The sequence below is a fragment of the Rhinolophus sinicus genome, chromosome 14, assembly GCF_057876585.1.
Source record: "Rhinolophus sinicus isolate RSI-liver-muscle chromosome 14, RSI-T2T, whole genome shotgun sequence".
Classification (NCBI taxonomy): Eukaryota; Metazoa; Chordata; class Mammalia; order Chiroptera; family Rhinolophidae; genus Rhinolophus; species Rhinolophus sinicus.
Genome location: NC_142514.1, coordinates 129,733,941 through 129,754,061, shown reverse-complemented (window position 1 = coordinate 129,754,061; position 20,121 = coordinate 129,733,941). Strand labels below are relative to the sequence as shown.

Below are 20,121 nucleotides of genomic sequence, written 5' to 3'. Positions count from 1 at the left end.
ATTGGTAAGGAAATAAAATGTGCAGAGTGAGGGATTATGCTGCTAAACCTGTGGGTTACACGTTCCAGCAGGAGTCTCTTTGCCCATCCACCCATTTCCTGGCAGAACTGCATCTAGACCAACTCAGAAAGAAGATACTGTCAGGATTGAAACCTCTTAAAAATTCCTTCAGCAGCCTATTTTCAGGGATAGCCACTTTTCACTCAGGTGACACAGTTTTCTGCAGCAGTACCTGGTGATAGGGTGACTTTTGTCTCTGCTTCCATGAGGTTCTGATCAAGTGAGAAACACTGACACCCCCTCCTCTGCATTGCTTCTTAGTGGCTTCTGGGTGCCTCAAAACGTGCTTCCTGAGACCTCCCACCCATGGGAATTTCTGAGGCTGGAAGAGGGATAGTCAAGTGACTTCCAGTAATACAAAACACAGAAAGTAATGAGGCTGCAAGCAACTCAAGTGAATTTTTAGAGAGACAGCAGATGAAACATAGCACAGGCTGGGGGTTAAATGTCTCAACTTTGCACCCACAACACCCTGGCTCAAAGCCTGCCTCTGCTACTCACTAGCTACGTGGCTATAGACAAGTTATGTCCCTTCCTCAAGCTTCAGTATCTCATTTGTAAAATGCAGAACATGGGCACCAGCTGCTTCCTGCCTTTGTTATAAGGATTAAGAAAGATAATGCATATTTAAAGAGTTTACTACCTTGCCTGCTGGCCCTCACCAAATGGTAGCTTTTAGTGCTGCTGAGTTGGTGTAGTGGTTAAGAGCGCAGGCTCTGGAGTCACACCACCTGGGCACAAATGCTGGCAAAATGCTCAGTGAGGTGCCAGGCTCAGAGTAAGTGCTCAGCACATGTTAGTAGCTAATTACTAATTCATATTTCAACAAGAATTATACGAAGTCAATGTGCATGGTTGTCAGGAGCCATTGTTGACAGTTATATGTGCTTTTGGTGAAACAGGAAGGCAGTCATAAAGTTTGGTAGAAAATCTTTCATTAGGTGGGTCATGAGTGAGGGCAAAATGAAAGGATCTTTGGTGATGTATAGTTGGAACTAAAAATTTTCCATGTTCCCTGCAAGAGCTAATATTCAATGAGAGCGAGATCAAAGGTAGCCTGAAAAGGAAAACAAGTCACAAAAGGGCAATATCCATTCATTCATTAAATCATTTTTCCATTCATTTTTCCATCCATCTATCCATCCATCCATCTGTCCATCCAGTAGGCTTTTTGGAGTCTGTGTTCCAGAGACCCTTTATGTACATTATCTCACTATCAAGTGGGCATCACCTCATTCCACAAATGTGATTAAGAGGTAGAGATGTGAAGGTAGAAAAGAGATTCAAACACAGGTCTCGTGGATCCCAGAAATGTGGCCCTTTTAGGTGTGTAATTTCACCTCTCTGTGCTTCAGTTGTCTCATCCGTAAAATGGGAGCAGTGGCTCCTTCTCTATTACGGAGCAACTGTGAGGATCAAACAAGGCAAGTTCACGAAAACGCTGCACGTTGTGAAAGCCCTGTAGACAGGCGAATCTTATTAGTAGCTGTCTAACCTTGTCTAAAGTGGGACGGGTGGTAAAGCGAGGGTCTCCAAGAGCACGCTCCTCTCTCTGGTTTCCTGTGGCAGCTCTTTATGGATGGATTGGGTAGTAATTTAGGTGCCAGGGAGCTGTCTGTATTCCACAGCAGGGTCTGTTTCAACCTTCTCTCAGCGTGAATGATGCCCTGGGAGGCACTGCCTTCAACAGCTGGTGGATGTTATCCCACTCTGGGGTACAAAGGGAGGCAGGAAGGTGGGATGCTCCAGGAAGACCTGGGCCTGGCTCCACTGAGATGTAGAAACACTTCCAGCTTTTGAGTGAATTACAGGCTGCCCCCGGGGATCCCAAGGCACTGAACATCCTGCCGTGAGCTACAATAACCACAGCATTTGTCAAGGCTAATAACTCCTCTGAGTAATTAGAACAGACCGTCCTTCACTGCTCCTGGAGCTGGGGGCTGGGCACCGGTGGCAGAGGCACTCGTGGGATCTCTCGCTGTGAATAGCCACTAACTAGAACAGGAAAAGAGCAAAAATAATTTTAGCAACTGATTACTTCCTTTGAGTTGTTCCTGTTTACTTCAGGGAAACAGTTTTAGAACTAGAGGGAAGAAAAAAATATATAGTGACTATGGTAAACTGTCAACCTATGGAATCCAGGGATTAAAGGAATATAGACCCCTGTTTTATATAACGTACAGCATATTCCTGAAAAGTTGCAAGTAAATAAAGTATCTATACCTAAAATTATATTGTACGTATACTTGGGAGGTTGCTGTTTACAGGGAACTTGCAGAGAATTTTATTTTTTTTGAACATAAATCACTGTCCCCTGATTTACGGCTTTTATAAGTTTGGACTTTCCTACTTCAGTTTCTAGATGGAACACAGGTCTCTCTTAGCTGATGTGTGGTCATTAGGGCCCACTGACCACAGCAGAACAGGGGTGGCAGAGATGTGGGGTGCCCATCTCCTGTGTGGAGCTTTGGGGTAAGGGTGCAGAGAAGGGAGGAATAGATTCATGTTCCACAAAACCTGCATCCAGCACCTCTATTCTTTCACCACATACTTAACTCAGTTGGCCAGAAAGTCGTGTTTTTTTTTTTGTGTTTTTTTTATGGGCTGTTCATCCTGGAACAGAGTTGACGTGACATTTGGGGTGGAAGCGTTTAAGTGTGTGATTCACCATCTTCTCTTTTTCCTTTGCCCCAGTAACCTGCACAGTTCCAGACGACGTGACTTTACAGAGTACAGCCCCCCGCTGACTCAAAAGGAACATGATGCAGAAGCACTGAATAAACTTTGTTTTAAGCCTTGAGATTTCACAGTGGTTCCTCAGCGTAATGCAGTCGTAGTGTACTCTGGTCAGCAAAATCTTCCTGAGATGCCCAACAACATTTTGGAGCTCTGGTTAAAGCAGAGGGGACGGCCCTCCTTTGAGGGTCTCCCCTCCACTCTTCATCTCATCAGTCATTGTTCCTACAACAGATCTCAGACAGGGGAAGAAAATAATCCTGACTGGAACCGGTGCTATGGCACTGAGAATTAGTAACTGTTATTTAGGACATTGTGTCTTTAATGCAAATCTCCTCCCACTGGATTGTATGTTGGATGAGGGGAGGACAACATGTGTCTTAGTCACTGCCGGGACCCCAGGGCCTAGCATAGTGCCAAGCACGTAACAGGCACGCCATACGTAATGTATGTGTCAGGTATGCTGAGTGGTCCAGAACGTAGCTGCTGAAACAAGACAGATCTGGGCCTTTATTTTCTCAGTTACAAATTGGACATACAATAAAGCCTACCTCAAGGTGCTTCTATGAGAGGAAGCAATAAAATAATATATATCAGGAACGTGGCGTGAGGTAAATGCTCCCTAGGTGGTAGCTGATATTGGTTGCTTATGCTATGGATTGATAACATATCCAAATATTTTCTGGGTGAGAGAAAATTCTAAGCCAACAGTTATGGCTTGAATTGTATCCCCTCCTCCCCCGAAGATATATTGAAATCCTAATGCCAGGTGCCTGTGACCTCATTTGGACGTAGAGTCTTTACAGACGTAATCAAGTTAAGATGAGCTCATTGGGGAGGGCCCTAATCCAACATGACTGGTGTCCTTATAGGAGGAGGTGAAGACAGAGATGCAAAGGGAGAAGACTACCTCGTGCTGATGGAGGCAGATTGGAGTGCTGCATCTATAAGCCAAAGAATGTCAAGGGTTGCCAGCAAACAACACAGCTAGAAGAGGCAAGGGAGGATTTTCCCGTACAGATTTTGGAGCAAAGCGCGACCCTATCCACACCTTGAGTTCAGACTTCTAGCCTGCAGAACTGAATCAATACATTTCTGTTGTTTCAAGCCACCCAGCTTGTGGGATTGCGTTACAGCAGCCCGAGGAAGCCAATATACCAGCCATCTAATTTTTGTGCAGTGGCCATGAACAGTGTGGTCATCACAATTCTTTCTCTGTACATTTCTAAAAACTCAGCCTGTTGGAATTTTATAAGGGTGAGTGCAGGTGAAGTTTCCTCCATCCAACAAAGGCCTGTAAATTACATCATTATCTCCGGTTTCCATCAGGAGCCAGAAAAATCCTCTTGAATTTTAGAATTCAGTTACATGAGAGAAAAAGAGAAACAGAGATAATGTTCACTTAGGAGCTATTTCTTGAGAAAAAGACTCTTAACCCTTATCTCGGCCTGCAGAGGAGTGACCCTTAGAAGTTTTCCAAACTAGAACTGGAGAAGAAAAAAAAAAAAAACACAACTAACAAAACTCACTCAAATAGACAACATTCATTTAGGCTTCTTGGCACCAACTCCAACAAAAAAGGAGGACTTAATTAAACCAGGGTCAGTGACATTAGGCAAGCCACTGCGGCCGGCTCAGGAGGAGGGACCCGCACTTTCAACTCTGAAACAAAGGCTCACTGTTGCCACGAAACCACCACCATTCCACACATTTTTGACCCAAAGGGAACCTGTCCTCTGAAAACCCGCAAGAGGCTATTTTTAAAGCCCCGCAGCAACCTCCCTCCCTCCCCCGCTTCGATCCCTCAACCCGGAGTCAATAACAGCAGGAGAAAGTAGGTCTGAGAAGTCCAAGGGCCTCGCAGCCCAGCACCCGGTGAGGCAGAGGCAGAGGCTGAAGCAAGCAACTGTCCAGGCCTGGGAGGAACTTAAAAATCACCCTCATCCCGGTTTCTGTGCAAAGTCCTCAAGGGAGTGTGACTAAAATGGTGAACATGTTAGTGGCAGGTCACTCACTCCTTCTTTGGTATTGTTTTCTGTCTTGAGGAACCTTTTGATTATTTTAACCCACTGCACAACCACAGTTAATATTCTGTACCTCACACAGCCCATCCTGTTTGCATTCTGTCTCCCTCTGAGGTGGGATGTTACAAAGGGCATGGGTATGTGCCCCCTCCCCGCCCTGTGGAGGCCCTTTTCCTTTTGACTCTCCCAGATAATAAGTGATGTGGAGTTTTCCTGTCTTTGGAATGAGGCGTAAAGCTCTGTCCACGTGACTCTATCAGTGGACCTCAGAGTGGGCTGGGCTTCCTGGATTTCTCCTGTTTGAGGTGAACAACTGCCCTGGCCCCTGCACGGGCTTCATGTATCCTGCTTTGTGCCAGGCACCATTCTGGGCACACGGGAAACAAGGATGAAGTAGACTTTACCTCTGATCCAGTGGGGTTTTCAGATCGAGGCAGACTGGGAAAAAATAGAGTACAATTGGGTATCACAGAAGCATTGTTGGAGGGCGGGGCGAACCACAGAAAAGCAGGCCCAGGATGGCTAAATGGCAGAGTGGGAATGTTCAGACCGGGTCTGGAACCCCTATTCTAAGGCCTTTTGGCTCTCCCCTTCCACTCTCCTTCCCTCTTGCTTCTGTGGGATGATTCTCCCCAAATAGACTTGAAGCTTCAGAAGGACAGGGACCATATCCTCCACTTCCATTGATTGATTTCCATGGGTCCCCTAATACAGCCTTATAAACATCGTATCCACATCAGAGAGGGATTTCTGAACAGATGGTCTATTCCTTTCTCTTTCTCTGAATGTGGGAATGGAGTAGTTAGGGCAAGGGCAGTAGAAATGTTACCACTACTATATCTAGCGATGTGATTTGGGAAAGTTACCAGACCTCGTTGAGCCTGTTTCCCCATCTGAAAAATATGGAAGGTAGATCAGATAACCTCTAAAAAAATCTATGATTCTATGACGTAATGTAGCAAGACCTGCAGGCAGCTATGGAGTAGTTGCAAGAGCATGAATTTGGAGCTAGACAGATCTGGATTCAAATCCCAGAGCTAACCCTTGTTCACAAATTATTTAACCTCACTGAGTCTCAGTTGCTTATTACTAAAATGGAGCTCTAATTAACAATTAATTTTTTATTTATTATATATATATATATTTTAATTAAAGTTTATTGGGGTGACAATTGTTAGTAAAGTTACATAGGTTTCAGGTGCACAATTCTGTATTACATCATCTATAAATCCCATTGTGTGTTCACCACCCAGAGTCAGTTCTCTTTCCATCACCATATATTTGATCTCTATTACCCTCATCAATTAATTTAATAATTAAATCCATCTCACTATGTTGGTGTGAGCATTAAATAAAATAATGCAGTGTCAATCACAAAGAGGCCTCCTGATAAATCTTAAGTTAAAACCTAAGAAATATTTGCCAAAGGAATGAATGTCGGTTCACCTCCAAGAGACACAGAATGTCTGATGGGGTGACTACATATTCTGGTTCACCCGCATCTTGATATAATTATTATTTGTTTTCCTTTCCACTCTCAAAAATTCACTGACCGGTAAGTCCAGTCTATTAAGTTCAACATTTCAAACATTTTTTGGATGCCTACTATGGAAAGTCAAGCTCATCTCTTTGGTGGCATCCTTTGGAATCCTTTTTATGTATTGTCATTAATTTTGATCCTACTGACAATGCAAAGCATCTGTGAAGTGGCTTCTATCACCCACAGTCTTTTCCTCTCTATGACTTTTTGGAACAGTCTACAACAGACTCTGTGCCAAACTCTGCAGAATTGGTGTTGAACTCAGACAAAGGATGGAGCCTTGCCAGTATTAGGCCACAAACCTCAGGCCTTGTCTTGGCTCCCTGAAGGCCTGATCTTTGGCCTCAGGTAAGTGGTGTCATTGTTATCTCAGTTACCATATATAAAAAGTTGGAAAGAAAGAAAGAAGATAATATTTATTTAGCTCTTGCTATAGTACGAATATGTCCTAAACTCACATGTTGAAATTGTAATGCCCAGTGTGCTAGTATCAGGAAGTGAGGCCTTTGGGATGTGATTAGGGCATGAGGATGGGGCCCTCATGAATGAGATTAGTGCCCTTATAAAAAAGGCCTTAGAGAGAACCTGAGCCCCTTCTGCCATGTGAAGATGCAACAAGAAATCTGCCACCCAGAAGAGAGCTCTCACCCGACCATGCCTGTGCCCTAACCTCAGACTTCCAGCCTCCATAATTGTGAGAAATAAATTTATGTTGTTTATAAGGCATCCAGTCTGTGGCATTTTGTTATAGCAACACAAACAGACTACGACAGCTCACCTTGGGAACATTTTACAAATGCTGCACCATTTACTCATTGCCATGAGTCTGGGAGGCAGGTATCATTCCCATTTACACCTGAGAGTTCTGAGGCTCAGTGAGATGAGATAATACCCATGAGCTCAGGCACCAGGTAAGAAGCCACTGTGCCTTCCTGTCTCTCTTGTGGAAATTTCAGGGGATATTTGTAAAACACCAAGCCCTTTAAAAGCTAGGCTTCTATTAACATAGAGAGAAACTGGAATGGGTTTCTAATTGTCTTTAGTATTTTCTTCTTATTGGAATTTGCAAATATCGTGTATCACTCTAGTGTCTTTGATTATGAGATGCTTTTTGGCAGGAGAAAATTCTTCGAGTCGAATTCCAAGGGTTGGGGGAATTTCTTCATCTGTTCTCTTTGGATAAGAAGGATCGTGATAAGGTGTACAAAAAGCTGAAGAAGAAAGTGTAGTTTTCATTTAAAAAAAGCATGCATACGTGGAAAAGCTCATGTAGGGTACCCTGTATCTCCATCACGTCATTAGCTGACTGAACAATTTATTGTCACGAGAAAAAAAAAAAAAAAGGCCCCATAGATGGAAATTTCAGCTGAAATGGACACCTTTGTCCAAACAGCAAATCACTTCAGAATCTGAAAATTCTAATTTTGCAACTCCCAGATGCTTTCAATTAGAGCAGGGTTTCAGCTGTGGTTTCAGCTGTTACTTGAAAATCTTAAAATGTGCCAAGAAAACTTAGAGAGGGTTGGTACAAAGGAGTTTCTTTTTCTACTGAAATATTTACTCCTCCAAAAATAATAATCATAGAGGCTTTAGGCCCCCTTTTCCCTGAGAAGTCACACTTAACACGCTTCACTTTCTTTTATGGCTGTGAACATGGCACAGACCCACACATGCCTCCACTTTATAAAACAAATAAACACCTTCCTGCTGTCTAGAAGGCCTCTAGTTGATCTGGATCTCTGGGCAATGCGTTTTTGGAACGTGGCTCTGTTCTAACATGAACTTCTGAAACACCCAAAGGAAACAATCATGAAATCTGACAGTCTGAAATCACTATGCCTCCGACTCAGAGGCCCGGCCAACAAGTTGCTTGTTTACAGGTATGTGTGAGATAGAGAGAAAAAAACATCCTGTTTACTTTTCTGAAGCAGGTTTGAGAAGTTGTCAGACCTATTTTTTTCCACTGCGTCATAAATCTCAGGGCCTTGCGCTGAGAAATAGGCTAGGAGCTCAGAACGCTATCAAGAGGCCCTGAAACAATAGGCCCCTAAGCCAAGGCCAAGCTGAAATTGTAAAAGCTTGAATCCATTTTATACTAACATTTATGAGACAATTCTACGGGCAGGCATCTGAGTCCTATCTTGAAGCAATTTGTAAGTGGAAGACTCTGCCCACTTTAATTTATCATATAAACATTTCTGGAGCTTATCATCGCATATTAGTCATGAAAGCTGGAATTTAATAAAGGAGAACAGAATGCAGTTTTCAAAGAGGACAAAAGTTCACACGGAAAACATATGTGTAAATCTTAGAGACTCTGATCACTGGAAGAAAATGTAAGAGACACCCAAGTGTCTAGAACCAAAAGTCTGAAAGGGCCACTCATCAGGTATAGTTAAGCAAGGAGGCGGGGCACACACTTTACTTAATTTGTCATTTTGACTCAGTGTAGCCTCCAAACTCTAAATCTCTTTAAAGGAAGAAATTTCAGAAAACTCAAGATCAAGAATGTTCAAGGCCAAGAAAATATTTGCTCTGAAGTGATTGGGAAAAGATGTGTGCTTCTTTGGTCAGAAATAAGTCACAATGGACCCGTTGAAATCAAAACACCAGTGTTATCGTGAAACTCAAGAGCAGGGGCTCAGACAGACTTAGACTCAGCTCTCAGGTCTTCTGGTTAGTAGCTCAGTGACCTTGGCAAATGATACATTTGAACCTCAGTTTCCTCATCTATAAAACAGGGATAATAAAACGTTTCTAAAAAGTTGTATGTGATGAGGTAATATATGGAAAGCTGTTAATACAATGCCTGGCACATTTAGTAAGTGTTCAGTATATTGAAGGTATTTTTATTATTATTCCATGTAAACTATCCAAAAGAATACTTCACATCCCAGGCTTACTATTAGTCGAATGTAATGAGTAAGGCTAAAAAAAGTTGACTTGATCTGAATTAGGTATGCATGAGCTATCATGCTTGCAATATTACTGCTTTTTCTCTATTAGAATACCTTGGGTCTATAGTGCTAACCCCCAAACTATTAGATGACAGAACTAACAAATAAGGATCTCACTCTTAATCTGTTCAGGAGACTGTGATAATATGGGTGCTACTATGAAACAGTTTTACTGTTATGCTGAGAAACATAACAGATTCAGTCTTTCTTTTCTATTGGCTTATGTATGCTAAAGCTCATTCATGAATTATTTCAGCAATTATTTGTTAGACCGCGCTATGTAATGGGCACTGTTCTAGCACTTGGGATAATTATTTCAGTGAACAGACAAAAATCACTGCCCTTATGGAGCTTATGTGCATGCATGCATTCATCCATTCATCCTGGTATCTGGCAAATGCCATACTAGTAGTTAAAGAAAGGGAAAGGACAAATATAAAAGATGAATAAGACACACTGTCTGATAAGCTCTCTGTCCAAATGGGCAGAGAGTGATGGAGCAGATCTGTATTGTAAGTAACTACTGGATTATAATGCTAAATTCTATGAGAGACTATTAGCAGAGGCCACTGTAGACAGACATAGAAGACAGAGCAAAATATTCTGCAAGCAAGAGCGGGAGGACAGAGACTAAGAAGATGGCAAAAGATGAAGACATTTGGGATGGATTTTAAAGGAAAAGTAGGAGTCTGTTATTTGGGTACGTGGGGAAAGGGCAGCCAGCAAAGTGAACAACTGCTGGTTTCTGTCAATTAGTAGAGCATTTGGTAGAATGTAAGCTTAAAAGGAAGTACAATGTGTGAACTCAAGCAACATGATTTTGGAAACTCAGCTGTTATCAATCACTGACTAATGAAACACTGTTTTTTTTGTTTTTGATTTAAAGTAGGACCAAGTAGAAAATGGCCTTAATTTCCCCTGTTTTTCCATTAAGTGACAACAGTTGAGTCTGCTCCCGCTTGAGTTTGATTTCTGATGTTTGATTTCTGATGCTTCATGCTTACCCACAGGAGAGTTTTTGAAAATATGGGCCATGTGCCACCAGGGTAGTTCATCAGCTTCTTGAAGGAGAATCTGTTATGGGTAGTTTTAAAGTGGAGAATCTTGGGCTCACTCTTGACCCTGTGAATCAGACTTGTGGGAAATAGAGCTAGAGTCTGTACTTTTTAATAAGTAAACTCTTAAGAAAGTTTAAAACCACTGGCCTAGGTAGAGGTTGACTCTCAAACACTGCCCTCCCAGTTTAATAATCAAAATAATTGAATTACCTACTTATCTATTATTCTAGCCAGCACCTTACCTGATTTTGTTCTACAATTATTTGAATTTAAATGTCTTGCACCATCTTTGTCTACAGAGAGGTTTCTCTGCTCCTCAGTACTGAGGACCCCCACTTTCATCCCCATATGCTTCAAAGAGGTTCAACATTCTAGCTTCATCTGTTCTTCCAATTGGTAAAAAAGTTACCATGACAACTTCACATCTATGTCTCTCCACTTGACTGCACATGAGAAGCACCAAAGGGCCCACACAGGGTCCCTCCTGCACAGATAGGCAAAGGCAACCTGTCGAATCTCATTGGTGAGGAGGATTCAACATTGTCATTAATCCCCCGGAACCAAGGACTCTGGAAAGGCAGGTCATGATCTCATTCCACTCTAGCTATTGATTTCTTCCCAATCGATAAGTCTGGAATTGGGGATAAAGCTACTTTGCAAATAATGGATAAAGTCTGTTCTTTAATTATCGCAGTAACATAGAAACTCTTTGCAATTACTTTTCTCTCTCCAGCCTGGCTCTTAAAATAATTCCAGAAACACTTATTAAGTGCCTGCTATGTCCCAGGTCCTGTCACATCTTCCTGGTGAAGATTCTTAAAGGAATCAAACCACTTTTTACATTACCATTAAAAAAAATTTTTAAAGACATCATGCATCTTAAAGTTATAGAGTTAAAACTCTTAGTCTTTAAGTAAATAGCCAGTAGTAATAGAACCACACTCCTCAAAGATTCTATTAGACGTCATCAGGAAAATAACACTCCAAGTTTCTTCTGTCTATTCACTGACCCTATTCTTCTTCCATCCATTTCCTTCCATCTAACAAGAACCATACGCCAGGCTCTGCGCTGGGGGATGGGTATCCAACGGCAAGCTAAACAAAGACGGTTCATGCCCACTGAAAGCGTACAGTCCAGCAGTGAATAGCGTTCTGGACGACAAATAGAAAGCACCAAATTCTAGGTCCAGTTCTCTCTCTTACTATTTGTACAGTCTTAGGGAGTCACTTAACCTCTGGAATCCTCCATTTCCTCATGTGAAAGGGGCTGTCCTCTGTTTCACAGAGCGGTTGGCAGGATTGTATTTGAATTCACTCTAAAACTTCAAAGTGCCATATAAATATAATAATTATGAATTAAATTCAATTAAAGTGGCAGGGGAATACCTATCTCTCTGCACCATGGGAGTAAAGAGACAAGAGACCTGAGTTCTAGTCTTGCCACTTCCACTGACTTGTATCCCTGGTGAGGAGGGTGTCAGGTCCCTTCTTGACCTCAGTTTGAGCTGGTTGATTTATAACTCCATGATCCTGTCATTGTATGCTGCAAAGAGAGGCAGCACAACTATAGAAATGCAAAGCTTGAGGCTCTCTTGAGAGCTAATTAATTCCATCTCTTCACAGACAGGGTCCTATCAAAGGGGCCTGTGACTCTGTTTTCAAAGTCCTCTTAGGAGTCAAATCTCAGTCTGTCTTGCAACTCAGTGTGGGGAGTTGTCTGGAAGTTTTGGCTATGCATGGTTCTTTTAAAATTGGAGGACATTAAATATCTGGATACCAAATCAAGGGCATATCATGGGAGCAGGAGCTATGAAGTACTTGGCACATCCTTGGTACATACCCAAAAGACTCTGCCTGTGCAGATGGGAAGCACCTGCTGAGGTGCAAGCCCTGGCTCTCTTCCTGAGACTCTCTATCTGGGCACCTTGATGTGGCACCGCAACTCATAGCTCCACTTCACCCTACCTCTCCACAGGGCACTGCAGCTGAGATGGATACACAGGGGATTCCTACTCTAGCTGTTGTTAACTTCATTGTCTAAGGAAACTGTTTATACTGCTGTTGTGGTTTTGGAGGTCAATATTTGTGAACACATGATTCAGAAATGATGCTGAGTTTCAGTAGTGCAGGATTTGAGGGAGTTCCAATGCGGAAGGAGGGAGAGGCTTTGGAATAGGGCAGACTCGCGTTCGAATCTTGCCACTTCCTAGCCAGATGACTCTAGGTCAGTCTCCCTTCACCTCTGAACCGCTCCTCTGACATGGGGACAAGAAGACATTCCGATTTCTCAGGGCTGTTGTAAGACTTAAAGATAATAAAGGAGACATGGCTATCATGGTATTGGCCACTTAATGACAGGAAGTGGTGGTAATTGTTGTTCTAATCCAGCTCACTGTTCCACTTTTGGAGTCCAAGCTGAACTTTCCACGACTGTCATTACACCACGACACAGTTCAAATCTGACAATTCTTCCTCATTTTCACCTTCACATCTAACTAGTGTCCATCTACTGCACACTCCTCTTTCTCAGCGTCCTGTGTTTGCACTTTTCATCTCCACATCTAGGACCCTCTCAGGCTCTTCTTTCCTTGTGCTTTAGTTAATACAACAACTCCCTGTGATCTCTTCTCTTTAGTCCTCCATGAATTATCCTCCTCGGAAAATGCTTTCGTGACAGACTTGCTCTCAGAAATGACCCATGGGCCCTGACTTATGCAGTCTAAACGCCTCACCTGGCCTCACCAACCCCACCTCGTCAGGGGGGTGATCTCATCACACACCCTGCACATACATGCCTTAGGAGGACAGGGTGGTGAGTCCTCCATCTTGGAGATGCTCAACCACCAGAGAAGAGGCTCAGAAAGGACATGACAGGCAGCTGTGAGGTGTACACTCTGGAACCTGGGTTTGAATTGTGCCTCTACCATGTGCTAAACGTGTAACCTTTGTCAGGTCACTTTAACGCTGTGACTCAGTTTCCTTTTCGTGGAAATGTGCCTAGTAATATTACATACCACAAAGAGATGTTGAGGAGCCTGAAACAGTAAAGCCTTAAAGAGTGCCTGGTACATTGGAAGCTCCTGAATAAATAAATGTGAATTACTGTTTATGACAGAGCTGATTCAAGCATCCCATCAGGAAGGGGAATTGCTTTCAGCTGCCGTAACAGAAAACTTTGACTCAGCCGGCAGGAAAGACATTTATTTGATAAAACAAGAAGTCCGGGGGAAGGCGGCTCCAGGATTTGTTTATTTAATGGCTCAACAATGTCACCAAAAACACAGGTTCCCCACATTACCATCCTTAGCATTTTGTTCCTAGGGCTGTTTTCCTCATGACTGTAGGATGACTGTTACAGTTCCAGGCATCCCAGGCAGACATGAAAATGTCCAAGGAAGAAGGAGCTTTCTTATGATGAGAAAAACCATCCCTGAAGTCCTCTGGCAGATTAGCCTCACATCTCTTTGGCCAGAATTGTCACTGGCAGGAGGACACTATGATTGGCTGGGATTAATTAGGACCTACTGCTTGATGCTAGACAGGGCCAAGTCTTTCTCAAAGCACATGGTCACTTACGGGAAGAAGGATAACTGAAAAACAAAACAAAACAAAAAAAACTCCTAACTAACTAAAAAACCAAAAGAACCAAAGACGGGGTTTTGTTAAGAAGGAGGAAGAGGCAACCAGCAGTGTCTTCTTCATTCCCAGTCCTGAAAGTCTATGATTCTTGGCTTGTTCTAGCCACAAGTCTTGCTTATGCAGCAACTCTTGCTTGAAGCTCATCCAGGAAATCCTCCTATGCCAGGGACTGGGCTGAGCCATCTTCCCAATGTGTTTCAAAATCTGCCTCTTGAGATTTAGATCAAGAGGCCACAACTCAGTGGAGATATTTCTTACCACAATGAATTACCACAATACTTTCAAAGTAAATGAGACAATGCACACCACACTTTATCAACTGGCTTATATCACTTTAGAACTGCTCTTCTCAGTTGGGCTGTAAACTCCTCAAGAGCAGGGAGCACGAGTAAACTATCGATTCCATTTGTACCTGTTATATATTTATGGTGGCCAACCACAAAGATGGTGCTTAATTAAGACTTGTGCAACCTAATCAGAAGACAGTCTTTAAGTGCTCTGTCCGGTACTATGCTTGGCACTGTGGGAGATGTAGACAAGAACAGGATATCATGAATTCCCTGCCGCCCCACCAATCCCCTGAAGCTTGTGATCCAGGAGAGGATGTCATATGATAAACTGTGTGAAGTTGGAGAAGTCCATGTTCCACCACCCACATTACTTTTTGTCCTTTTAGCTTTTCCATTTGCTCCCCTCCAGGAACCTTCAGGACAACGCTGACACCACACTGGGGCACTTGCCTGAAACTTGTTTCCATCTCCAGCTTCTTAGAATCTTCTTGATTGATTCCTTCTCATCCTGCCCCATCAGACAAAACCCATTTCCTTCCTAAGTCCCAATCCCAATGGTCTAGGGAAATGCTGGTTTAAGATTAGTCTCAAAGAAATCAGTTCATACATAAAATTTCAAAGTTTACGCATATGGGAAATTTAAGGAGATTCCTATAGGTGCAATGGACTAAAATAAGGACATGAACGTAATAATGGAATTTAGGGGTTGGCCAGCTGATGGTGGGGTTCTTTTTTTTTTTTTTTTTTTTTAAGTTTTTAGCTTTTTATTTTGAAATAATTATAGTCTCAGAAGAAGTTGCAAAAATAGCACAGAGGTCCCATATATTTGTCAATGAAAAACATCCAGCCTAAGAAAAAGTTTATAAGAGTTTATTTGAGCCAAGCTGATGACAATTGCCAAGAAGCAAAGTCTCAACAGATTGAGAAAATCGGTGGGGTTCTTTTCTGGCAAGGCAGTCTTCACTTTTCTTCAAAGGATTCTACAACAATGATCTTTTACTCTTCTTCTTGTCCAGAACCTTTCAAAACATTTGCACTGTTTGTAGCATCTCTTAAGAAGCCACTCTTTCTGGACTAAACATAGCATGAGCAAACACAAGCTTTGGTGAATTTTACAGGTTAATGAATGATCAAGGTTATTTGAGGAAAGGTCTGCTCATCTCCTGCCTGTGTGTATGTATTTCCTTCTCAGTAAGGAAATTCTCCTACACCTATTCCTTTGATCACCATGGCTAGGATTATCAGGGACAAAGGAGGAAAAGGACAGAGTCGGATTAAAAAAGAAACAAAAATCAGTTTGCTTAAATTGCCAGGGAAATCAGCCTTTGGCTAAAGGAAGTCAAACCCAGAACATCCTGTTCTAGTTAATAAAGCTCATCTGCTTCCAGCTTGAGCAGGAAAATGTAATCTTTGCATCTGCACGGGGCTGCTACACCATGCCCACCTTCACTCTCAGCCTCCAAACTCATGGATGGCTGACAGGTGTCCTCCGTCCTCCCCACACAGCAAGGTGCTCCTTCTGGATGCTGAAGTCCCAGGCAGGTCACATGCAATGAAGTACAGACTCACTCAGGTTTTTTTTTGTAAATCTCAAAATTTCCTCTAAAAAGGAATAAACTTCTCCCCTAAGTGATCGAAATCCATGTGATTCAGACCCTAAAATAAATGATCTTTCTCTCCTCCATCTCTCTGTTCCAAAGTATTTCAGTGATGTGAGATCCAGATACAATTTAACTTACTCCACGTGACATTGTGACATTCGTGTCAAACATCGAACAACCTCCCACTTGGGAAGGACTCCTCGTGCTACCTTCCTTAGCTCTAGTCCAGCATCAATTCTCAAGCCACGGCACCAAACAATCCCTGACAGACCGTGGACTGCCCAGCTGGTCTGCCTGGGAAGGTGCCCATATGTGAGTCAGAGCTCTCAGCAAAAGTGACACTTCTGCAGATAAGCCTACAATCTTTTTCTTGGCAGAGTGAAAAGTATGTGTTTTCATCTACATCTGCATTTTCCTCCCTTAAAGGTCAAAAATCTTAGAGGCAAATTTATAGCACAGTGTTGTAATCTGCTCAAAAATTACAGATAGTAGGGGTTGGAAGGAGCCTCCGAGATCACCTAGTAAAATCCTCTCATTTTATAGATGAGAAAATTGACGCCCAGAGAGGGGGAGGGGTTGACTGTAGGTCACAGTCCAAAAACTGGGACCAAAACCTCTATCTCATGACTCCCCGCTCTTTCTACTAAAGCACAGTGGGACCTTGCAGTACCTCCTCTTTCACTTTGCTTCAGATGGTCTCTATTTCTTTTTCTTTAATTAAAATTTATTAGGGTGCCAATGGTTAGTAAAGTTACATAGGTTTCAGGTGTACAATTCTGTATTACATCATCTATATATCACATTGTGTGTTCATCACCCAGAGTCAGTTCTCCTTCCATCACCATATATTTGACCCCATTTACCCTCATCGATCACCCCCGCCCTTACCCTCTGGTAACCACTAAGCTATTGTATATGTCAATGAGTTTTTGTTTGTTTCTTTGTCTTCTTCCTTTGTTGCTATTCCTTTTTCAGTGAGTAACTTTTCACCAGCCTTTAATCCAGTGGTTTTCAAGGTGGTTTGTGCACCAGCGAGCAGCAGCAGCATCACGGGGAACTTGATGGATATGTCAATTCTCTGGCCCCATCCCAGATTTCCTGAATCTGTGTTTTAACAAGCCCTTCGGGTAATTTCAATGCTAAATAATGAGATGCCTTACTTTATGTTAGCCCCACCCGATTAACACGGGGATCAGGGCCCTAATCGGATTCATCTGATTTCATAACTCTTTTTCATTTTGGCTCTTCTCGTTACCTAAGGCAGAAATTAAGCTACCTATAAGAAAGAGAACTTATTGTAAATTGGTGAACAGGAATTGGAGTGGAACACTGTCATGAACTGAGGCAGCTCTAGGGACCGTCATTGCTCTGCCTCTGCTCAGATCTGCTCCTTCTCTTTCTCTTTTTTTTCTCCTCCTCCTCCTCCTCCTCCTCCTCCTCCTCCTCCTCCTCCTCCTCCTCCTCTTCCTCCTCCTCCTCTCTGTTCCTTCATAGCTGGCATTTGCCTTTGGTCTACCATGACCTGACGCTAAAGTCTAAACTATTGCATCCTTTCTGCCTTAATTTCCCTTCCCAACTGGAAAATTTTTCCATGTAGCTTTCCCGTGTCACAGTTCACATTCCTGAAAATGACACCAACTGGCCCAGCTCATCTTTTGAGCTAGGCTGTGTGAGTCACACGCTCACCCAAAGGACCGGTCACCTTTTGTCTGATGCTTTTTCCTATCTAACCAGCTACTGACATAGGATGTGTGTGCAGCTCGGGAGAGGGGTGAATTCTGTGCAGCGATGGGGCTTCAGGAGGAAACTGTGGGGGGGGGGGGAGGAAAGCACATATGAAACTCTTTCCCACCACACCCCCCTACACTAATCCCGTGACTGAGAAATGAGGGAACTTGGTAGTGGGGTTCAACAGCTTGGCTTGCTGAGGGTTGCGTTGGAGATGAAAGTTCTGTCATATTATCATGACCCTACTCTTCAATGTACTGCCAGGCTGGGGTGGCCTGGGAAATATGGGCTGCCGGTTACGGGCTCCCTGCAAGTCACAGAAGGTCCAAGCCTGGAAGGCACTGCAGGCATCACCCTTTCCTTTCTGGCTCCTCACAACCTCTAAGTCCTCACATGGACCTGCTACAGGATTTGCTAGTTAAGCACGAGGCCTGGTCATTTAAAGTCTGAATCACACAACAGAGTCTGGCGTTATTTCAGAAGACTGAGATGCCCCGTCGATATACAGTGTAGGCTCTTTGGTGAGGAGACTGAGTCAGACGGCAGATCTTGGGGGTGGTGGGTCAGGCAGGTCACAGCTGCTGAGCACCCACAACGGCCAGGCTCTTTTCATTGGGAATCTCACTGAACCCTCACAGGCAGCCATGTGAATAGGCATTAGTCCCATTTTACACATGAGGAGACAGGCGGTGCTAAATTAATTGTCAAAAGTGATCAGCAGCTGGGATTCAAGGCCAGGCATGGCTGGCTTTAAAATCCATGCTCCTTCCACCATCCACAACCCAGCCCTCATCATCAATGCAGATGGGGCTCCACGGAGGCCGGGAAAGGTTAGGTCTACAGGTGTGTGCACATCACTTAGAGCTGCAGGGGACGAGGATGGGGAAGGCAGGACTGGTCATGAGGGCGGCGGCCTGGGGCGGGGAGAGTATTCGCTCACACTGGACAGCACACTACACCACACGTCTTCCTCTCTGCAGGCCCTCCTCAGCTGGGTTCCGTCCTGGCTTCCCACCTTGCCTCAGCTCTGGCTTTCACCTCTTCCAACTCACACACCACTGACCTTCAGCGGGGCATTCCTTCAGGCCACACTAGCCAGGACTTAAGGCCCGTGAAGACCTGTGCAGAGGGTGTGTCGGGGGAGAGGCAGGAAGGGGCAGAGGAGGTTCCTCAGAGCCCAGATCCTCCTGCCGTGTGGACTCTGCCCAGGGATACTCCAGTGCCCCTAAGATACTCGGGTATCTTCCTCCAGGTTGTGAAGCGATGCAGAGCCCCAGGCGTGTTAGAGGTTCCATTTTAGTATCAGCTGGACCTAATTAGCTTTGGTGGGGGGGGGGGGGGCAGGCCCTTTCACAGAGGATCCCATTGTTCCTGGAACCTGGCAGGAATGTTTATCATTTCAGAAACTGAGAAGGAGCTGGCTCTCTCTGTTTTGGCCTTGAAGCTGTCCTCCCTTCAGATGGTAATCCGTAAGGCCATTCCCAGACAGGCCTCAGATGAAGCTCAGGGCTGGGGTGGAGCCCAAACTTTCATTTCCCTCAGGAGCAAGCAGGTGTGGAATCAACACCTGGAAAGCAGCCAAGTGAAAACCTGGAGCAACAGCTGAAAATGTCACATGTCAAATAACTTAATTGGGTAATCATCTGAAGAGGGGTTCGTGCAAAACACAGGCAGGAAATCTGTACCAAGTGTGTGAGCTACGAATCCAAGAGGACAGTTCCGTTTGCCTGAGCCTGCCTCAGCCCCACCCAGCCGTGGGCCCAGGACCTGGCTGCAGCCTTCTCTCCCAGGAGAGGCTCTAGAAATGGTATCAGGCAATCCCCACCTTAGACCTCTGGCCAATCAAACATTTGGAGCTGCAAGGACGTGCTGCCCTGAATGCCCACCAAATGTGCAGTCCCAAACTGCATGGCTTTGAGTCCTGGCTTTACAGCTTATGAGCTCTGTGACCTTGGGCAACTTATTTCTCTGTGCCTCAGTTTTCTCACCTACAAATGGGATGGTGATAGTACCTATCTCTTTTGGGGGTTGTGATAATTAAATGAGTGAACATATCTAAAGATTTAGGATAGTACTTGGCCTTTAGCAAGCATTTATTTATTTTTTTTTTACGGTCATTTTTAAATTAAATTAAGTTTATTTAATATTAGTTTCAGGTGTACTAAACAACATAATGATTAGATATTTACACCCCTCACAAAGTGATAACCCCCCCAGTCTACTACCGCTTTGACATTGCATATAGCTGTTACAATACCATTGACTATATTCCCTATGTTCTAATTTACATCCTGTGAATATATATATATATATATATATATATATATATATATATATATAATTATAGTTGACATTCAATATTATTCTACTTCAGCTTCAGGTGTACAGCACGGTGGTCAGGCATCTATACAGTCTATGAAGTAATCCCCCTGATAAGTCCAGTACCCATCTGGCAGCCTACGTAATCTATACAACATTATTGATTATA

At 43.6% G+C, this 20,121-nt stretch overlaps 1 protein-coding gene across 3 annotated transcripts in view; it reads right to left on the bottom strand.

The window, feature by feature from the left end:
• ME3 (malic enzyme 3) overlaps positions 1-20,121 on the bottom strand; it is a 176,215-nt gene that overhangs the window by 70,131 nt on the left and 85,963 nt on the right. The gene's annotated exons all lie outside the window — the stretch shown is intronic.